Source organism: Symphalangus syndactylus, chromosome 21 (assembly GCF_028878055.3).
Source record: "Symphalangus syndactylus isolate Jambi chromosome 21, NHGRI_mSymSyn1-v2.1_pri, whole genome shotgun sequence".
Taxonomy (NCBI): Eukaryota; Metazoa; Chordata; class Mammalia; order Primates; family Hylobatidae; genus Symphalangus; species Symphalangus syndactylus.
This window is the reverse complement of record NC_072443.2, coordinates 9,552,640-9,576,031: the sequence shown is the minus strand read 5'-3', so window position 1 is coordinate 9,576,031 and position 23,392 is coordinate 9,552,640. Positions and strand designations below refer to the sequence as shown.

Genomic DNA, 23,392 nt, shown 5'->3' with positions numbered 1-23,392 from the left:
ACAAAATAGCTATTAAGTCACTAACAGGTGGATAGCATATACACCATGGATATGCTGGACGAAGGAATGATTCATGTGTCAGATAGGTCAGAGCACAACAATACGAAATGTAATCACTCTACTCAGAATGGCAAGCTTATAAATTGTTTATTTCTGGAGTTTTCCATGTAATATTTTCTAGTCATTTTACTGCAGAAAATGGAAACCATGAAAAGTGAAAACATGGATAAAGGGGACTACAGTAGTGCCTGAAACCTTCTCAAACTTGGTGAAAGACACAAGCGTATGAATACAATAAGCTGAGTGAACCTCAAGAGATATCCATGCCAAGACGTGTCATGAAATAACTGTGAAAATTATAGATAAAGAAAATAACTTGAAAACATCCAGAAAAATGAAACATTGCCTATAAAACATTTCAGTTTGGACGACTATAACTTACTCATCTGAAACCACAGAGGCAAGAAGGAAGTATTACAACATGTTTTAAGTGTTGAAGGAGTGTGAACTGAAATTCCATAACTGGCACAACTAGCTTTCAGGAATGAATAGAAAATAAAACATTTTAGGACAAATAATATTAAAAAAATATTGTTAGCAGAACAAATAAAAACATTTTGGGACAAAGAAAATTTAAAATAAAATGTTGTTAGCAGACCTATCTTTAAAGATTGGCTAAAATAAGTTCTTTAAACAGGAGTAAAAGTTAAGAGAAAGAATCTTGAAACATCAGGAAGCAAAAGGAATAAAGGAAAGAGCAGGCATATGGGTATATATAATAGATTCTAATTTCCCTCATGAGTTTATATATTCTATTAGATAATAGAAAGAAAAAAATTATAATACTATCTAATACACAATGATATTTAAAAAGGGAGAAGGTAAAACAACCTAAATGGAAGGAAGTTGCAACATTTCACTCAGTGTGGTAAAAAGTCAATACCAGTATACTGTAATTCACACATGTATATTACAGTATATGTATTAATATAAAATCACAATAAATCTCTTACAAAAATGAAAAACTATACAGACATACATTCAGAATTACTTAAATAAACCAAGTCTTTTTAAAGTAATATTCAAGTAATCTATAGGAGGGTAAGAAAAAGAAAGAAAGGAGTACGAATCAGAGGAAGTAAATATAAAACAAATAATAAAATGGCACACTTGATTGATAACAGATCAATAATTACATTAGCTGTGAGTGATCTAAATATACCATTTAAAGTTCGGTAGATCTGGTTAAAAATACAATCCAACTATATGCTAATATACAATATTACAGGTATAAAGTATGTATAATCAAATATTAATAGGTCATCAAGTATTAAAATTACCAGAGATGAAGGTGAATATTATATAGTATTAAAAGGATCAGCCTATCAGGAATAAATAACAATCCTAAGTGTACATGTATCACAAAACAGCCTCAAAATACATGAAGTAAAACTGAGAGAACTAAAATAAAAAAAAAATACGAGTTCACGAGTATATTTGGGGACTTTAATATACCCTTTCCATGTCAGAAACGAATAGAGCTTCTAGAAACATTCAGCAAGGTTATGACACATCTGAATAATGCAATCCACTAACAGGACATACTTGACATATATGGAACAGTTCACCCAATAACAGCAGACTATATTTTTTCACATGTTTATGGGACCTTAAGATAGAATATATCCTGGGCCATAAAATAGTCCTCAACAGATTTAAAAGAAATGAAATGAGATACCCAGTATGTTCTGTGACCACAATAAAATCCAATTAAAACACAAAATAACAGAAGGAAAAAATACATAAGTAAACTAAACGTAAAAACAAACTACAAAATGATCCATGTGTCATGTGTCAGAGAAAGGTTTTCAATAAAATTTTAAATGATTCGTATAACTGAATGAAAATAAAAACACGACATGGCAAAATATGAGGAATGCTGAGAGAAAAATATATAGCACTAAATGCTTACATTAAAATGTGAAAAGCTCTTGAGTCAATAATTTCAGTTCCTCGGGGAACTAGAAAATTAGTAAAACATTACAGAAAAACAATGAATCAATATATCTTTTCAAAGAAATTAATAAAATTAATATATCTCCAATGAAACTGACAGAGAGAGAGAGGAAGAGAGAGAGAGAGAGGAAGCCAAATTAGCAATATGAGGAATGAAATACAGGACACCACTACTGATCCTGCAGCCATTAAAAAGGTGTTTAGAGAACTCTATTAACTCACACATTTGACAGATTAGAAGAAATGGAACAATTTCTTGAAAATCACCAACTACTAAAAAGTCAATCAAAATGTAATAGACAATTGACCACCCTATAACCATTAAAAGTAAGAAGTTAGTAGTTAACACCAGAAAAAAAGGATTTTCAGGATCCAATGTTATCACTGGAGATAACAAACATTAAAACAAGAATTAACAACAATTGTAACTGTCTCATCAACAACATAGATGAGAAGGAAATGCTCCCCAACTCATTATAGCAGGCCAGTATTACCCAGATATCAACACAAAAAGAGTAGCAGAAAAGAAAACTATAGGCAAATTTCTATACCGTACTTAGCCACAAAACCCTCAACAAAATACTAGAAAGCCAAATGTGAAAATATATAGAAAGAGTTGTACAATGCTACTATGTGGGATTTATCCTTGTCTGCAAAGGTGGTTCAACATTAAAAAATCTATCAGTGTAATCCACCATAGCAACAAGCTAAATAATAAAACGTACATGATCAAATCAATGGAATCACAAAAAGCACTTGACAAAATCCAACATCCTTTTATGCTAGAGACTTGAAGTAAATTAGGATTAGTGGAGTACTATCTTGGCTTGGAAAAGAGCATCTAAAGCAAACATAAAAACAAAACCCTACATTTAACATCCACCTAAGACAGGGAGCAAGGCACCAGTCTTATTCAACATAAGAGTAAAAGGTCTAGCCTCTGAAGTAAGCAAAAATATCAATAACAATGTAGTGCACATAGGTTAGGAGAGAAAAAAATAAAATTATCTCTATTTGCAGACAATATGATTTTTACATAGAAGACTTCAAATGTCAACAAAAAATTAATAAGGGAGTTCTCTGCAAGGTCATAGGACACAAGACCAAAACAAAACAAAGAAACTATTCACATTTCTACATAATAATGACTCTACAGAAACTGAATTTTAAGAATATCATGCTATTTATAATCCTTCCAAACACAATTACTTAAATATAAAATTAACATAGATGAGATTGATATGCTGACAATTACAAAATGATGATGAAAGAAATCAAAGAAGACCATAATAAGTGGAGAGACTTACTGTACTCAGGAGTTGGAAGACTTGATCAAGTAATGAGGACAGTTCTCCATTAAATTATCTGTAAGAGTAATAGAATTGATATCAAAATTATAGCCAAAAGTTTTTGAAGCCATCAACAAGATAATTCTAAAATTTGTATGGAAGTTACAGTCCACAGCATGACAAAGGTGAATAACATGAGAGAAATCACACAACTGGACATAGCTATAGAAGTCAAAACACTGAGGTATTGGTGGAGGCATAGACATGTAGAACAATGCAACAGAATAAATAACTCAGAAAGAAAACTGCATAATTATGTTCTACTTATTTATGACAAAGATGGAAACATTATTTACTGGAACTATAAACTTTTCACCAAACGTTGCTAAAATAGTTGGATATTCATAATCCCAAAAAATGAATGTCAACCCGTAATTCATACTTTATATAAAATTCAATCAAAATGAATGAGAGACTTAAATGTAAAACATAAAATTGTAAAACTTTTAGAAAAAAGTCTTTGAGTTCTAGGACTCTGTAAATGTACCTTAGAATTGATACCACAGCTCAACACAAATGAAAAAGAAAATAAAAGATCAATTGGACTTAACCAAAATCAAACACTTTTGCTCTGTAAATTCCCATGTGAAGAAGAAGAATATATTGACATGTCACATACCCATCAAAGGATACAGATATTGTAGTTAGAATATATAAAGGACACTAAAATTCCAACAATAATAAAACACACCAATTAGAAAATAAGCAAAAGGCATGAACAGGCATTTCATAGAAGCAGAAATGCAAATGGAAAAAAAGCAAACTAAAAGATGTTCAATATGACGAACCATCATGAAATGCAAATTAAACCCCACTGCGATATCATATACGTGGATCAGAATGGCTAAATTAACAAAAATAGTAAAAATATCAAATGCTGGTGAGGATGAGTTGAAACTGGGGATAAATTGAAACTGAATTGAAACTGCTGATGGAAATATAAAATGCTACAGTTACTCTGGAAAACAGTTTGTTTGGTTCCTTATAAAAGCAAACATTCAATTACCATATGACCCAGCAATTGCACTCTTGGGCATTTTTCCCAGAAAAAAAACAAAAACTTATGTTCATACAAAAACCTGTATATGAATGTTTGTGCTAGTATTACATAAAAACAAATCTGGAGTGTACAAAGGGGGACTTTATTTGGAAAGACTCTTGCAATAGGAAAATATGCTGAAGCCGGGAACTTCGAGCATCTCAAAAACAAATAGAAAAATATCCTTTTTAATATTGTAGGAGGTAAGCAGAGCTCAGCAGAAACTTTTAAGGGGAAGTTGGCAAGCAACGGGAAACGACTACCAAGATCTGACAATGTGCCTCACAGTAATCAGCCAGTTACAATAAATTAATGGTGGAACTTGTTTCCCTTTTTAGTACTCGCTCAGTATTGGAAAGAAGTACAGTTCTGGGGCATGTAGGGAGGCCACAATGTTGACTATAGTTTGGTTAGGACAAACAGGAGATAAGAAATGGGCTGTTGTAAACACTTGGTTAGTTCCCCCCATTGTTTCAGACTGACAAGGTCGGTTCTTAAATGTTATTAGAGATGAAATAAGAGTCATTGTGAGGTTGGGATTGAACCAAGTGGTTTTCACGGGGTGAGCTGGCCTTCATGTTCTTGTTGGCTTTTAAAGACTAGCTGTATCATCTGTTGACTTTGCTATCTTCCTGGAGCATTTGAGGAAGTTAGGCATTTAATGAAAGGTATGCCTAGAGATTTAATAAACAGAACTATTATTAAAAGTTGAATAAAGGAATAAGAAACAATTGTAGAGTTTTGAAGGCACGCTGTTGAAAGGCTTCTAGAATATGGAGCCCAAATTTAAATTGAGTGAGGATGATAGAATGAGGATGACAGTGGCAAGCCAATATATTTTTCAGTTAGCTGTCTGAATATTTTTGGCGATGGCAGAGACATCAGAGATATTTTGGGGAATATATGCACAATGATCATTTCTGACTACTGCACACGGGTCTAGGATTGAAGCCTCTGGAGTTTGGCAGCTGTATTGGTAGTAAAGCATACAATGTGAAAGCTCTTCCCACAGGAATTGAGATTAGTTTCCTTGTGATATGGCTTGTAAAGAACAAGCTCTCAACTACTAGAGGAAAAGCAGTCTCAATCTGTTGGTGACAAATATGCATGTAATTACACTTCCTCGAAGCATTTTAGAATGTCTGAATTGGCCAAATTTTTATGGGTCAGCCTTCTGTTATTTTTTATGGAGCAGTTGCTGTGACCCAGCAGGAAAGGACAGAAGGGCAATCAGGACTAAAGATAAAAACTTGGGTTATAAAGATTGAGTTTTTGTGTCAGTTTATGAAGTTTTAATTGTAATAATCTATTAGCTCTCATTATTTCATGTGACTGGGGATTATGAGGACAATGCAGTTTTTGGCATGAAGAAAAAACTCACATTTCTTGGATGGTTTTACTGGTGAAAGAGAATTAATCATGCGAGGAACACTTTCTTTGATAAAAGTTTAGCAACTTAATAACAGCATTGGTCCCTCTAAAAGTGATAGTTTCCAGGCAGTGAGAGAACATGCAGATGAAATTAAAAATATATTTATAATTATGATATTTAAGGAACTGGATAAAATCTAACAGCAAATTTGATAAAAAAAAGGTCTTAAATATCTATATAATAAAAATTCATAGATAAATGATAAATACCCAATTGTAAATTGCTGGCCTAGAATATATTGTATTTAAATTAAAGAGGTATAATTATGGCCAATTTAGCATTTAAATAAGTAATTGGTATTCTGACCAGCAACATTGCATTGTTGTCTTAATGTCAGATACAGCAAAATTAAGGCTCTGATAAATAGAAACATGTTATGGACAGTGAGGGTGTTGTAAAAACCCTAGGAATTGTAAATGTTTTAATACATTAGCATTTTAAATATTATATTAAAAATAATATTTTAGCAATACAAATTTGATATAGAGAAGGTTAATCATCTTTTTTGACAACACATCCTGTGTAATTTGTATAGTATTAAGTAAATCAAACTATTTTTTAGCACCACTATTTTTAGAAGGTGAAAGAACAAATCATTTGTGATTTTCCTGGGGCCCTCTAGGAAATACAAAAGTTAGATTTATGTGTAAAAGTTGTCATTCAGCATTTAATTTAGGGACAGCAAAATGTCAAACGTTTTCCAGAGGTTTGAACATTTGGTTAAATAAGATCATGGGTCACGGAGAACCTATACTTGGCCTATGCTTGGCTACCTATATATATATTTATTTATTTATTTATTTATTATTTTTTGAGACTGACTGTCACTCTCGCCCAGGCTGGAGTGCAGTGGCATGATCTCAGCTCACTGCAACCTCCACCTCCAGGATTCAAGTGATTCTCCTGCCTCAGCCTCCCGAGTAACTGGGATTACAGGTGCCCGCCACTACGTCCAGCTAATTTTTTGTATTTTTAGTAGAGACAGGGTTTCACCATGTTGGCCAGGCTGGTCTTGAACTCATGACCCCATGATCTGCCCTCCTCAGCCTCTCAAAGTGTTGGGATTACAGGTGTGAGCCACCCTGCCCAGCCTTGGCTACCTATTTAGTCACAGTGACAATAAACTGTTTTAAAAGTAAGCATGTGAGGTAATATGATTATTAAAAAAAGCTCACTCTTTGTAAAAGTTAGAAGACTTAAAAAAAAAATCAAGGACATGATAAAGTCAACCTAAAGAATAAAAAACAATTCTGATCAAACAGAATCTCTGCCTTTTAGGCAGATTAAGTAGAAGGTTAAAAAAACTAACAAACACTTCTACAACTTCTTTTTAGTAGTAGACCAATAATCCAATAACATCTTAACAGCAGGAAAACCAAATTCTAATTTTGTATCAGTGCATTATTTAATATTAAAGTTTTTTTAATCTCATAAATTACCAGCTTTGACCATGACAAATAAAATTCCATTTCTGTGAAACCTTATTAACTTTTTATGTTAATTTGTTTTATCTTATGTCTTTTCATTTTTAAAAAATTCTAGAACAACTCACTGTATTTTATGATGAAATTAGACTTTTTTCCCTTACACACACACATACATACACGCTCTCTCTCTCTCTATCTCTCTGCCTACTTTGAGTACTTTAATTTACCCGAAGTCTAGGGTTTTAAGTTAATAAAAGGTTTGAAAACTGTCCTTAAGATGACATATTAACGACATATTGTATATAATTATGTTGAAACAAAGTTTGTCAGAATAGTGACTCCATTTTGTTAAAGGTATATTTATATTTTGATAATGGCTAACACCTAGTATAATGCTTGTTCTTGTGGGAAAAATTCAGGTTCAAGAGACATTGATAGTGAAACTGAAATATCTCCTTATGTATAAAGTATACTTTTCCCTGTATAACTCCTTTTTAGTTCTTTATTTATCCAACATTAGACAAATAGAAAACAGTGATGATTTCTTGTTATCTCTTTCTTTTGGCCTTTTTATGTTATTTTACATGAATTGAAGGTACTAGTAATCTACAAACCTTGCAATTAAGAACCAAAACTTCTTTTTATAGTGTAATAGGCAAGCACGAATAATTACTGAAGAATCTACCTAGAAATGCATGGACCTTATTTTTTGTGTTTTTATATTTTAAAAGAAGAGTTCTCCATAAATAGCATTATTTCTTTCAGAAATGAACGAATCGTTTAGTTTTGAATGGTGAATTTTGGACTATTTTCAAATGTATCAGGAATAAGACCACCACCTTGGTTGCCACTATATCGACTCACTGATTTTCTGTTATGATCAATGCAATGGGCCAGGAATAATAACTATGAGATGAAATTACCATAAATGAAGATGTTACATGTTCAAAGTCAGACAAAAAAAGTATCTGTATAAGTTTAGAAAGCATACTCTCAAATAAAATAAAAATGTTTATTTTATACTTAATATTGAAAACTCAGAACACATAGCTATTTATATTAAACCAACAATGATTATATTAATGTGAACGTGGATTTTTGAAATACTTGGGTAAGTTTTAGAGCAGTATTTTTTCACATTGAAAGTATTAAAACTTCAGTGTTTAATTTCTGAGAGTTTTAGTAATATTCAATTTAGATAAGTATTTATGTACCTTTAACCAATTAGACTAGAGCAACTTTAGGAATTTTACAAGCTAATTTGGCACTGCCATTCAGAGGTAAGAAAATATCACACATGTATCAGATAAATATATAGATACATACATTAATACATACATATACATGTGAACATAAAGACAGACACAAATAAGGTCATAGCTTTAATTCTAAAATTTAAGCTATGAGTCAGGCATAAATACAGAAATACAGGAGACATTAGTTATGTAACAGAGTTGGCTCACCAATGTTTGTGGAGGAAACTTAAGACCTTCTTTGCCCTGATATGTAATCTTATGGTTTGGATGACACCACATGACCATCTGGATATCTCCAGTGTTCATTAGAGTGGATAAACTATACAATCTATTTCAAATGATTTATTTTCAGCTGTAGGTGGCTGCTTTGGGAATCCCTGTGTCCCCAAAATTCCTTAATGGGGGCAGGATGCACAAAGTTCTACTGACTTAGGGAGCTAAGGACCTGGACTGAGATGAGAAAAGTCTGTCAAGAGTGGCTAGATGTGTGAAGGAGGTAGGGATATTGAAGGAGAACAGAAAGAGATTCAGGGACCTGAAGGGAAAGTCAAAGGTGGTTACAAAGGAGGAAGGAGGAACAGGGATGATGGGAAGGCATAGGTTTAGATGAACCAGTTAGGGAGGATCTCAAATTTCCTAAATAGATTATTAAAGTTTCAAAATACCCTCTGTAAATTTTTGCCATTTTTAAAGACATTAGACAGAATTAGTGCCAGAACGGCAGAGCATATAGGCAACAAATGTAAAAGATGGTGAGCATCAAGTAGATTGAGAGTTACTGCTTGAAGGAAAAGGAGAATTTAGTTGAAAATGAGCAAAGGAGAAAACAATTTCTCTAAAAAGTTCCATGCACAATCCTGACTGGGAGTAAAGGAGTCTCTCACAGAATCCTTGCTGTGGTACTGATTGTGGTACAAAAGGACCTGCTCTATACAATCTATAGAAATTGAACCAGGAAAAGCAGAGGCCTCATGAAAGAGCAAGGAATTTCCTACTTTAGAGTCAGGAGTAAATTCCCAAGAAGATCCAAGAAGACTTTCATCCAGGAAGATTCTTGCTCAAATAACAAAGAACGCAGTAGAACCTGTTGTTGCCAGGTGTTATGGACAGGAGCAAGATGCAGGAGGGAAGTGGGTGTGGCTGTTAAAAGAGGGAACTTATTTTGCTGGAAATATTCAGTATCTTTTCCATAGTGGTGGATACAGAGTCTACACAGATGAGAAAATTGTATCCAGCTTCATACACACACACAAACAAATTCATATAAATAAAACTGGGAAATTTGCATAGAATTTGTGGATTGTATCAATATCTATATCTGTTTGTGATATAATATAGTTTTTTAAATGTTTCTATTGAGAAAAACTGGACAAAATACACAAGAAATCTCTCTGTATTATTTATTACAACTATATGTGAACCTACAATTACTCAACAAAAATTTCAATTCAGGCCAAGCACAGTGGCACACGCCTGTAATCCCAGCACTTTGGGGGGCCAACGCAGGTGAATCACCTGAGGTCAGGAGCTTAAGACCAGTCTGGCCAACATGGAAAAACCCCATCTCTACTATAAATACAAAAATTAGCCTATTGTGGTTGTGGGGTGCCTGTAGTCCCAGCTCCTCGGGAGTTCGAGTCTGGAGGATCACTTGAACCCGGGAGGTGGAGTTTGCAGTGATATGACATCACGCCACTGCACTCCATGCACTCCAGCCCAGGAGACAGAGTGAGATTCTGTTAAAAAAAAAAAAAATTCAAATCAAAGAAACAAACAAAATAAAACAAGAAAACAAGATGAGTTCTGAGAAACCAGTCCTATAAAAATGATGAATATGAGCCAAGTGGGGTGGCTCACACCTGTAATCCCAGCACTTTGGGAGGCCCTGTCTTGTGGATTGCTTGAACCCAGGAGCCTCAAAATATCCCAAGGAACATGGTGAGACCCCTCTCTAGAAACATACAAAAATTATCAGGGTGTGGTGGTACAAACCTATAGCTATTCAGGGAGCTGAGGCCAGAGACTGAGGCAGGAGTCTGAGGCGGGAGGACCACCAGAGTCTGGGAGGTGGAGGTTCCTGTGAGCCGAGATTGTGTCATAGCACTCCAGCCTGGGGGACAGAGCAATACTCTTGCCTCAAAACAAAACAAAACAAAACAGAAAGAATGATAAATATGGAACCCCGGATGCTAGGAACTTAAGAGATATTATGAAAAGAAATAGAGAAGTTAAAGGTTAGATCTTCCCAATTATTTTGTTCATAAGTTACTGGCAGTTTGAAGAGAACACTCAGTTCAGCATTCCTTAAAAAAGGTGATATCAATATGTTTATACAGTTCATGTAGAAGCAGACAATAAGGAGAGAGAAGGAAGAAAGACAAACATGAAGTAAATGATCCAAAGTGGAGATTTTGGTACAATAGGACCAGAATTTTTATAAGTAACCACAATATAATATGAAACTACTTTTGAATGGTATTTTATGAAGAACTAAATGAACACCAGTTGGTTATTTAAAGTCTACAACTCCTTCATACATTCTTCTTAATGTTGGCACTGTTATCACTCATAAATAAAGGTATTTATTTTTGAGGCAGAGACAAGAAGAAAATTAAGAGCAAAGAGGAAATTCTCTGAAGTCATAAGAAGGATAGTCAAGAATTTCACATGCCATTCCTCACTTTTAATATTGTATTGGAAGCTAAAGCATCTATTAAGAGATGAGGGGAAATATACATGGTACTTCTAAAAGTATGGTTGGTTGACAATATGATTTGGTTTATATGTGGAGAATATCATTAACAGGGAGAAAAATCAAAGATTAAGAGTCGACATGGGAAAATACAAACACACTTGTCATAAAAAGGCAGGGAAAATAGGAATATCAGCATTGATTAATTCGTAAGTTTGAGATATTAAGCAAGACATAATTCAGGGTGATAGCAGTACCTAAAGCAAGAGCATTTTGATGAATAACAGAAATGAAGAAGAAATAACAAAATGTCGACTTAGAGTTATTAATGAAACAGGTCAAAGAGCTGTAAATTTACAGTGTTAAAGAGTCATCAAATCTGATGTTTCTTTCCCAAATACATTGTCAGATAATTTCATGAAACTCTCTTTATATATCATTCACGATGCATGAGTTTAACACATATACATAACAAAAAAAATAATAAATCTGTTAGTTTTAGTGGGGAGAGGGAGGAAGGAAAGTGGCACTGGCTAATTCATTTCTGATAGTATAGGCAGAGCCTCGCTCTGAAGGAATCGAATAACTTACTCAGGTGCAGGTTCTGGCTGACTGCCCCTGGTTCTTGATTGCCATGCTCTCAGGCACTTGATAGCAAGACACTTTCTTTACAGATTCAGCCATGCCCATTACCTCCTTTTAGGAGATTCTCTCCAAAGACCTGACCATAACATTTTTCAAACTCCAGGGTCATTAGCACACTATCTCTCCTTCACCTCTCTTTATCATTTCCCAGGCTTCAGAAGTTCAATTCACTTTTCTGTAAGTTGTTAAAACTCTGGGAATGCAGTTCTCAGTACTTACTAGCTAGGAATGTTTATACGGTATGACAGAATCTATCCATTACTTTCTAAAGTTCTTTACACAATGAAGGCATTGAACAGAATATTCATGATTCACACATGAGGAATAAAAGACTTATTATGTAACCCTCCCGAGGCAGCATTTAGCCTATGACTAATCACAGCTGCATAGTACCTATTAAAACGTACAGCATTCTAAGAATTGCACCTTTTTTCTTCATTTAAGGCCCAAACTAAAAATTTAGATAACCGTCTGTTTCATATAGAATGTTTTAGTTATATAATAATAAATGAGATAGTCATGATGGCTTGATTGTGATTTAATTTTTGGCAAAAAATATCTTTACAATTTAAGAGATTAATTTACCATAAATATAAAATAAATCAAAACCAACAAATATTGTTTCTCCTCTCATCATCATGGATGCCTACTCTCTTTCCAACTATAATTCATGCTAAATTTTAGCAATTTTATCTTTCCTTTCATAGAAATGTCTGTATAAAACTCATTCTAATAGAAAAATAATCTAAATTCATTATAATATTGTCAATTCTCAGTAATCACTATCAGACTTTAATGATTATGTAAAATAAATTCTTTTTCTGTAAATATTAAAATACAAAATTTTACACAATTAAAATTTTATAGGACAAAATGTATCCTCAGTACTCTAGTCAAGAGGTATTTAGAGCATTATATTACCCAATTAAAAACAAAGGAAGAAAGAAATAAACAACAAAACTAGTAAGTTAAATTTGGCTATAATTATTTTTCAGTTACATCTGTATATCATTCCAACTTGGAACCTCCAGCTCTGCTGTTTAGATGTATATTGGCAAAGAAATTGCTCTCCCAAATTGTGCAATTTGTGTAGCCCTTAATACATTCTCTATTAACCACACAAATGTTTTCAGGATTTAAGGAAACCAACAAGGGATATGAAGTACTCTGAGATTAGCAATAGTAGGAAGCCATTCCCTCTTCCAGATATGAAGAAACAAAAGGATATCAGATTCGAGAACATGAAGAAGGTTCGGGTAGAGTGAGGGTACTATGAATGAAACTATGGTCTTTATAGAGAGAGACAGCCAACCCACAGCAAATCAGCAAGCAGAGAGCTGAGAAAATAAATATTTTTACTTCACCCACCTTCCTATGCTAATTTTTTACTAAATAAGATTGATTAAACCCAAAGGAAGCAGAAGGATAAAAGAGTTCATTGACATAGCCAATACAGATTAGACTAGCTAGAAAGGCAAAAAGAAATTATTATGGATTATCCTGTATAATACACTATAAGTGTTTAAAATACTAAGAAAAAGAGGTACTTAACATTCCCCTCAGTCTGACTAAGCTTTAGACACTCTTCTTCCTGACTCCCTTTTCTTAGAGCATTTGCTTTATAAAACTTGTAATTATAAAGTCTTTCTCTGCTTTTTTGAGATGCAAATACTTTTAAGTTTCTTGCCAGTTATAGAACTCAGGAATGTCTTTCTCAAGGGCCTGCAAGCTATGTCTTTAAAATGTAATCATCAAGAAAGATGTATATGTATATCAAAATGTTATATTACACAACTTAAATATATACAATAAAATGAAATACAACACTATTTAAGAAAGAGAGAATAATATTGCTCTTATCTCCCAGTTACTGTGGGATGATAGCACCTTAACTTCAACATGTGCTTTGCTCCAAGTTGTAAAACTACCTCCTTCAGCGTAGAAGATAACTTACTTTTCATTTGGATATAGTCAATTAGCAAACACAGGTGGTCTATGATATCCACTCCACATCTTAAAAACTCTCCAGTTTTTTGTATCTGGTGAATTCTGGCTTTTCTCCCCTTTTGTGATAGCCTTGAATAAAATCTTCCTTATCTGTTTAATTTTCACAGAACAATTTTTGCTTTGATAACTCTAATGATTTACTTTAAAATATGCATGTATGTTAATCCAGAACATTGCCAAAAGTTATGCTAGAGATTTATCCTTTAATTATATTTATATATTTTTTTCAAATAGGACAATTACAGCACACCAGAAACATAATCTGCTGATTATCTTAGTTTGAGGTCCTTAGGAACAGGGCCTGAAGGATTCTACTGCTTGGGCTCTATTGAGGGAGTGCTCTCAGGTAAACCCTGTAAGGTAATGAAGGAAGCAGGACAGGACAGAGATAGGGGGTGGATAGACAAAGCTGTGGGCTCCCCTGAGAAGCCTTTTGTGCCCCAGAGGCAGCCATTGTTTCAGGCTGCACCTGGGACTTTCCAGGTCAAGTTCTTCTATGGGTGGAGCACAATTTTCAGAAAAAAAGTGCAGCTGTAAATTATTAGCCGTCAATAATTAGAACAGCAAAGGAAATAGGTGCACCTGCACAGTAAAGGGAATCTGGGTTGGCACCGATGATGTCTACAACAAGTGGCATTTACAGTAAACATATCTCCAGTCTCCAGAACTGGCTTTATTATAGGTTTTACTATTTGTCAAAAATTATTCTTCTTAGGAGACAATGTATTCGAGAACAATAAAAATCTTGAAATATTTGAAGTATTATATCGCTAATTATCTAATTTCATTCTGTATATAAGGCTGCTAATATAGTACCATTTAAAATGCTCTGTTTCTGCTTAATGTTTTCAGTTAGTAGTTAGCTAAACATTATAGGAAGCATTTTAGTTATATACCCTATCATTACTGTCATTACTATTATTAAATACTATTATTAAATATTTATTTAAAATGATATGACTACATAGAATATATTTCACTCAAGAAATATTCTCCTTTACAGGAGAATCACTTGAACCCAGGAGGTCGAGGTAGAGGTTGAAGTGAGCGGAGATTTTGTCACCACACTCCAGCCTGGGCAACAGAGCAAGACTCTGTCTCAGAAAAAAAAAAAAAAAAAAAAAAAATAGGATGTGCCTTTATATAATGTTTGTTAATGAGTTACAGTAATTTTAATGAAAGTTGCATAGTCTAAGGATTTATTTTCTTTGCAACACAATTATAAAAGGAAAGAACATAGTTGAAACTCCATAAACTATGCACTTTTCTCTTTTTTTGCTTTTAAAAAATTTATATTTATTTTTTGTTTTTCATTTTTATTTCTATGAGAACATGTTAGGTGTATATATTAATAGAGTACATGAAGAATTTTGATACAGACATAATAATCACATTAGAGTAAATAAGGTATCATCTATCACCTCAAGCATTTATTGTTTCTTTGTGTTACAAACATTTCAATTACACCTATTAGTTCTTTTAAAATGTACAATAGATTATTGTTCACTACAGTCACCCTGTTTTGCTATCAAACACTAGATCTTATTCTGTTGGACTATATTTTCGTACCCATCATCCATCCCTAATCCCCACCCCGTCCCCCATCCCCCCACTGCCACATGACCGTTCCCAGCCTCTGGTAATCATCCTTTCCCTCTCTATCTCCATGAGTTCAGTTGCTTTCATTTTAAGCTCCCACGAATGCGTGAGAATATGAAAAATTGGTCTTTTCTATGCATAGCTTATTTCACTTAACATGACGCCCCCCAGTTTTATGAATGTTGTTGCAAATAACAGGATTTCACTTTTGGTGCTAAACAGTACTCCACTGTGTATTTGTAACACGTTTTCTTTATCCATTCATCTACTGATGGACACTTAGATTGCTTCCAAATCTTGGGTCTTATGAATAGTGCTGCAGTAAACCTGAAAGTGCAGATATCCCTTTGATGTACTGATATCCTTTCCTTCGGGTATATACCTAGCAGTGGAATTGCTGGATTCTATGATAGTTCTATTTTTAGTTTTTTGAGGAATCTCCACATGGTTCTTCATAGTGGTTGTACTAATTTACATTTCCACCAAAGACCCTTTTCTTATTAAGCATCTCTGTGCTCTGTTGAAGTTTCACCATGTGGCTTACTCTTTACGTTCAGTAACAGATACTTGCCTTAGATTCTAAAATGACATTTGTATTAAAAATCAAAACCAGAGGGAAAAAAAACTTTCAAAAAGTTTTTAAATGAAAAAAAAAAGGTTATTCAAAAAACGGAAGTAAACCTGACAGAATCCTCTAGGTTTTATTTTCCTACATATCTGCTTGTATACCTTTAAAATACAAATAAAATATTAATTCTAACAGAATATTAATATCATGTAATTAAATGTTAATATTAACTGACATCATTGTACTGTTAATTATTAATATTTATTGGATATTAACATTAAGTTTTAATAACACAAAATATCTATGTCAACAAAGTGAAAAAACCAGAACAATTTGCTCAAATATGTTAAAAATTATAAAAGAAAAATGTAATATGTTCTTGTTTATCAACTTAATCCATTTCATAGAATTATCAAAATATGTAGATACAATTGCAATACGCACCAATATTAAAATGCAAATTATTATTGCCTTCTTTTTTAAGCTATTAGTTTGGAGTTTTGCAGTGTAATGAATTCTCCAACCAGAACTGATGTGCTTCCTTGGCTTCCACGTATCTTACTGGAAGTTGAACTATTATATCCTTGGTAAATAACACATTGAAAAAGTCAACAATTTCTACCTTCCCTCAAGCAATGAGATAATGTAATACATTATTATCATCATTACACTTTGTTGCTCTCTCTGTGTCTCTTTTTAATCCATCCTGTCTACATCTTGGTGAATTATTTCAATCTATAAATGTGTACATTGCATTGTTCCTTTTATTTTTATCTACAGAATTTTTACCTTTACATCTTTAATTTGTTCTGGTTTTGAGTATTGCACTTCTATCCCTTTTTGTTTAATATTTGTTTGTTATACCCTTTATATACCTTTATTTGTATATTTCTTGTGTGTGTGTATGATTTATGTACCTTTCTTGAAGACTCCATATATTTTTCATATTGTTTCAAGCCACTGAAATGAACAATGGAAAATATGAAGAGCCTTGAAAACATCCATAGACTGAAGTAGATGGCTTAATTCTTATCAAAAGTCAGCATTGATGTCTGCCTTTTACAGCTTCTCCTAGCAACATTGAACAATTTTCACATTTACTAAGCGATTCTCACTTGGTCCCAAATGTCATCACTAGTCTTTTTTGAGAAGTAGAAGCAGGTGTCATGGTTCTTCTCACTTACTCATATATTTCATAAATTTCTGCCACATCACAGGCGTTCATACTGAATATCTGATTCTATAAGAATTTTAGCCCAGAATTAAAATGGGAATATATGTTAGGTGTGGAGCATGGCTCATAACAATATATAGTGACTATGAAAGAGAGAAGAAAGATCTATTTCAATAGTGTGTCATGATCATGGAATTGAAGTAGGGAGGCTTATTATACTTACCCAGTGCTTTTGTAATCCTGACTGTCACATTTCAGCGATATAACTATGGAAAAACTATTATTGACTTAAAGTTTCCATTTTCTAATGTACTCAATGGGAATAATAGTACTTACTTTTATCACATTTAAAGGCTTATGCACACACTTTCACTCGTACTTCAAGAATTTTAGGTTTTGAAATTCAACTTTGATATACGCAATTTAATGAGCTCTCATTACTCATTAAAGATGGTAAAACAATGAAGAACTATATTGTTATTTTCTGTATCATTTTACTTTACTATTTTGATTACAAAGAACATTTACAGTCACTTAAAATGCAGTAAGTTGACACTGTATTTTAAATTTATGTAAACTAAAATTTAAATTTATGCAAACTAAAATTTAAATTTATGTAAACTAAAATTTAAATTTAAGTTTAATTTAATTTTGGTACTGAAATTTTTTTTAATTTTTTTAATCTTTATTTTTATTTTTTTGAGACAGAGTCTCACTCTGTTGCTGAGGCTTGTTCTTGGCTCACTGCAACCTCTGCCTCCTGGGACCAAGCAATTCTTGTGCCCCAGCGTCCTGAATAGCTGGGATTATGGGCAATTGCCACCACACTGAGCTAATTTTTGTATTTTTAGTAGAGACTGCGTTTCACCATGTTGGCTAAACTGGTCTCAAACTCTGGCCCTCAAGTGATCCCCCCGCCTTGGCCTCCCAAAGTGCTAGGATTACAGGTGTGAGCTACTGTGCCCAGCCAACATCTTTAAATTATGAAATATTATCATAATATTGCAAAATTTTGCATACAATTCTTTTTATATTTTAAAATTCTTGCTTGCTTTATAAAAAAAGCATTCAAAATTATTTTAAAGTATTAAAATGACAGAATTAATGGCTATTTATTTAAGGTAGACTGATTTCATATAGTTTTTGCTTTCCATTTGTAATGCTAAAATAAAGGTATTACTGAAGAGATTATAATTATGTAAAATGGAAAAAAGGACATTTAAATTGAAAGAGTAATTTAATGTTAACATGAATAAAACTGAATATATTGCAGACTAAGTAATAGAAATCTGCTTAAAGCCAATTTAAATTATAATAATAGTTGATTTATAGTATATTACAGTTATTACTTAGACAAAATGCCATTTTCCAGGGAATTTTTAAGAAAGAGAGAGGGAAAGAGGAAGAGAGTGAAGGAGGGAGAGAGGAGGAAAGAAACAGAAAGAGAAAGAGAGTAATTTGTTAAAACAATTATACGAAGTCAGCACTACTTTTATCTCTATTGTATAGATGAGAAAGCTGAAGCAAAGAAATATTAATGAATTTTCCAAGGTCATATAGCAAGTAAGTATGCAGCCTTGTGTTATGTGTGTCCTCATGAAGAGACCACCAAACAGCCTTTGTGTGAGGAATAAAGCTTTTTAATCACCTGGGTGCAGATGGACTGAGTCCGAAAAAGGAGTCCTCAAAGGGAGTTAGGAGTGGGGCAGTTTTATAGGATTTGGGTAGGTAGTGGAAAATTACAGTCAAAGGGGTTGTTCTCTTGCAGGCAGGGGCAGGGATCACAAGGTGCTCGGTGGGGAGCTCCTGAGAGTTACTGTCCACGAGAAGGAATGTCACAAGGTCAATTGATCAGTTAGGGTGGGGCAGGAACAAATCACAACGGTGGAATGTCATCAGTGAAGGCAGGAACTGGCTATTTTCACCTCTTTTGTGGTTCTTCAGTTGCCTCAGGCCATCTGCACGTATACGTTCAGGTCACAGGGGATATGATGGCTTAGCTTGGGCTCAGAGGCCTGACATCTAGTTGGTTTTATTTATTTGATTTCTTTACATATAGATTTTTAGGTTTTTAAGCCACATTTAGATTTTCTGGATTTCAAATGTAATATTTAGCCAACAGTCATTCACTTTTGTATTTCAAAGAAAGATTTTTTTTTAATGTTAATTTGTTTCAGTACCTGGAATATAGCTTTGAGAAACTGATTTTTATAGCTCTTTAAATGAAAGTGCATGGATATTAGTATCAAAGCAAATTAAAGCAGATTTGAAATACAAGAAATATAGTAATTATTTAAAGAAGAAAATAAAGATTTATTCATATTTTCAATTTTCATTTATTTCAAAATAAAAATCAACATTTGTAATATTGGAGCTCATATTCTTTCTCTTGAAGAAAAATATGAAACTGTTGTAATACATATCTTGTGTAAATCTAGTTTTAAATGTGTGTTTCTGAAGGTAGAATATTATTCTTTAAGTTTTTGGATAAAAGGAAAATGTTTTGAAATAAAGGACTGAGTAAACACCTATTTATATAGTTGATTAGTTAATTAATTTATATCATCATATATTGACATATAAAAGCTTTTTTGCCATAATACCAGAAGCATTTATACAGCTCTATCATGTTTTCTTTTTCCTGTCCTGCAAGATGTTACCTCATGAGTTCATTACCTTCAAAATGATCACTTTTAACCACCTATACTGAGTTGTATCCCAAAAGTTATCACTGCCTGTAAAATTCTGTAGCCGGTATTAAATTACTTAAAACACCTATAGATTATCCTTCATACTGACCATATAAAGTGTGTTTTCATTTAGAGGGGAAAATTACAGCACAAATTATGTTGTAATTACTTGTTAATATAACAAGTAGTCTTGTTAGATGATTTCACCAATTAAATTGTATTAATTATATATATTAAAGTGGCTTAACATCTACCTGAATAATTATGAATAATTATTTTGTTAAAAAATTATCTCTTAAACACAATTTGCTGTAGCAAGAATGTCAAAGTAAAACAAGTGGGAATTTTTTCACTACAGCATTTCAAATATCATACTGAATTAACCCCATCGATGTTGTATGTTGATTTTTTGTTTTAGAATATAGACAAGTTCAATTACTCTAGTCACTTAGAAGTCTTTCATTATCTCTCTTCTCTCTGTTCTCCCCTACCTTTTCCTGCCTTCTTCATCCTTATTCTCTCTCTTCATAGCTAAATGTATTAGTAAGCTTCAATGTAAATTCTCCTTCCACTAGTCCAATGCAATTGTGTTGCTAAGGTCACCAATGACCTCTAATTTACCCAATGCAATGATCTTTTTTTGTGTGTTTATTCATTATTTTCATTATGTTTCTCTGCATTTGCCCCTTTAATTTGCTTTGGAAATGCACTGAACCTTTGTTTTCTAAGGCACAATGCAACCAACTAGTTTAGTTTTCTCCTTTAAATGACCATTAAGTATCAGGATGACTTGAGGCTCAAATATTGATCCTGTCTGAGGTTGTCTTCTTGATCTTCCACGTATGCATGTGCTTTGACAGAGTATAGTAACGAAACACAGTATATCTCTACCCAGGGTTCTCCTTGGCAATCACAATCATCCACTACCTACTGCCCCATGGGTATGTAACACCTATGAGAGCCAAAGGGGAAAGTCTCATCTTCTGTCTCAAGCTTCCTCTTCATCCATTTCATCTCCTTGTTTTCTCAATATCAAAATGTAATATATAGCCTTATTTGTTCTTCTCTGTTATGAATCATATTCAGCCCATCACAAAATGGTATCATTGGTTCCTCATTAACAATCTTTATAACTGTAGTCAACTATTCCATTGCTCCCTTTATCTAAGACCTTAAAACTTCTTGTTTGGATCTCTTTTCTTCTCCAAATCCATTCTTTTCATTTTCAAGGGGTATCAATCTAAAATGCTACTATGATCATATCACTGTACTCCTGAAAACTATTGTATTTCCAATTTCTCATATTTCCTTCTTGTGCTTAATGTTTCTCAAACACTTCCAAAGTAAAGCTAATATTTTTTACACCCTACTTGTTCTTCCTCAAGTTTCACGTATGCACTTAGTGGACCCATTCTATACAGTTGTCCCAAACATAGTGACTGTTTATGTTTATCTTCCTCTATAAACAACTGAGCAAGTAACATTATCAGCAATTTTCAGGTAAATCTGTATTCCAAACTCCATTACCCTAGTTCATACCACTGTATTTTTTTCTTTTCATTGGTGCAATAGTTTACAACCCCACTTCCTCTTATTGATCAGATTTATCCACACTGCAGAAAAGTGCCTTTTCTAGCAGCCAGATATGATGACAATGTTTCTGCAATTCATGACATTCAATAGGTCCCAGCTGTTCTTAGAATGAAATTCAAACTCCCTATCAGAATTCACAAGATTTTCTGTGATCACTTTTGTTATGTGCCAGCTCCCTGTTTATATTTTTTTCAGCCATACTAAACTCCTCGTAGTTCCTTGAAAGTTTCACATTTTCTTAGCTACTGTTTCTTCGCACAAAGTAATCTCCACTTCTGTCTCTTTTCCTTGGTCCAACCCCTACCCTCTGTTGCTATGTTCTACAGATATAAATAAACCACCTCCTTTACATTAACTTTTCCCACACCTAAAGACTAGTTTAATTATACCCTAAATTGTACCTTCCTATTTGGTTCTCTCTCCAATGTGTTAGTAAAGTCCTTGAAGAAGGAGGGGAAAATATTATTTATTGTATCCCAAACATTGACCATAGAACCTTATACATAGTAGCAAGGCAATAAATACTTTTATAATGAAGAAATATTCTCAGATACCTGGATTAAGTGCACTACATTTATCATCCTTTAAGCACCTGAAAGGGTTATTTTACAGATAACGGCCCCAGAAATATATCTCATAACTAGCCAAGTTGAACTTTATATTTAGATCTGTCATTTCTCAATGTTGTTTTTCTTTTGCCATCACCACAGGCTCCTCTGAGTCCCTCCATGGTGTCCCTCTATCACTACAATGGTGGTAATCAACTAATTTTAGTTTCCCAGAGTTGCTATATTGACACACGTAGTCAGGTCTTTAAACAGACTTCTTTGCATTGAAATGCTTATCTTCAGTTTTTTGTATACCTTGATTAATTTTGAATTTATTTGATATTCAGTGGAGGTGCTCTCTTTTTACAAACATCCTGTTAATAACTCAGACGTGATTAGATGTTTTTTCTAAGAGACTGGCATACCCACCTCCAATAAGCCCATATTAAAGCTCTATTGTCTTGGGTTGCCATAGTTAGTTTTCTATATTTCCTCACTTGAAAATAAGCTTTTGAGTAAAGGTAACTTAGATTTGTAGCTCAGGAGTTTTGCCCATTCCATGAACCCAGTGGATATTTCAAAGAAGAATAATATATGCTATGCACTAACACTACTAAATGTATTTGATTCCTGTTGCCTTCCTACAGAATGCTCATTCTCTACATCAAGACATGGTGAAATTTCACACATCCTCAATAGTTCTGCTCAAACATCTAAATATCACTTTTTATGTTAAACATCACCTTAGTTATTCTTTTATGCCTTACTCATTAAGGACTATTTGAGCTTTCTCACAGGTGGTAGACTGGTAGACTCATCATTCTTTTTTTTTAGATAGAGTTTCACTCTGTCACCTAGGCTGGAGTGCAATGGAACAATCTTGGCTCACTGCAACATCTGCCTCCCAGGTTCAAGCGATTCTCCTGCCTCAGCCCCCAAGTAGTTGGGATTATAGGCACACACCACCATGACCGGCTAATTTTTGTATTTTCAGTAGAGACAGGGCTTCACCATGTTGGTCAAGCATGTCTTGAATTCCTGACCTTGTGATCTGCTGCCTCGGCCTCCCAAAGTGTTGGGATTACAGGCGTGAGCCACCATACCCGGCCTACTCATCATTCTTGATTTGTATTGATGTACACCCTTGTATTACAGTTTGATTGTAAAATTCTCTGGGACTGGAGCTTGGCTCTGTTTATCTTCCTACTCTCAGCACATTACAGGTTGCCTTGCATATAATATGTACAGAATACTTTTGCTGAATTAAAAGTGCTTATTCTTTTTCTTACAATGCATAATATTTACAAACATAACTCCTTCCTTTTGACAATAAGGGAATTTATACATGAGATTAATG

At 33.5% G+C, this 23,392-nt stretch overlaps 1 long non-coding RNA gene across 1 annotated transcript in view; it reads left to right on the top strand.

Annotated features, from left to right (window-relative positions):
- The window catches only part of LOC129471393 (uncharacterized), a 319,359-nt gene that overhangs the window by 37,842 nt on the left and 258,125 nt on the right, over positions 1-23,392 (top strand). The window lies entirely within an intron of this gene.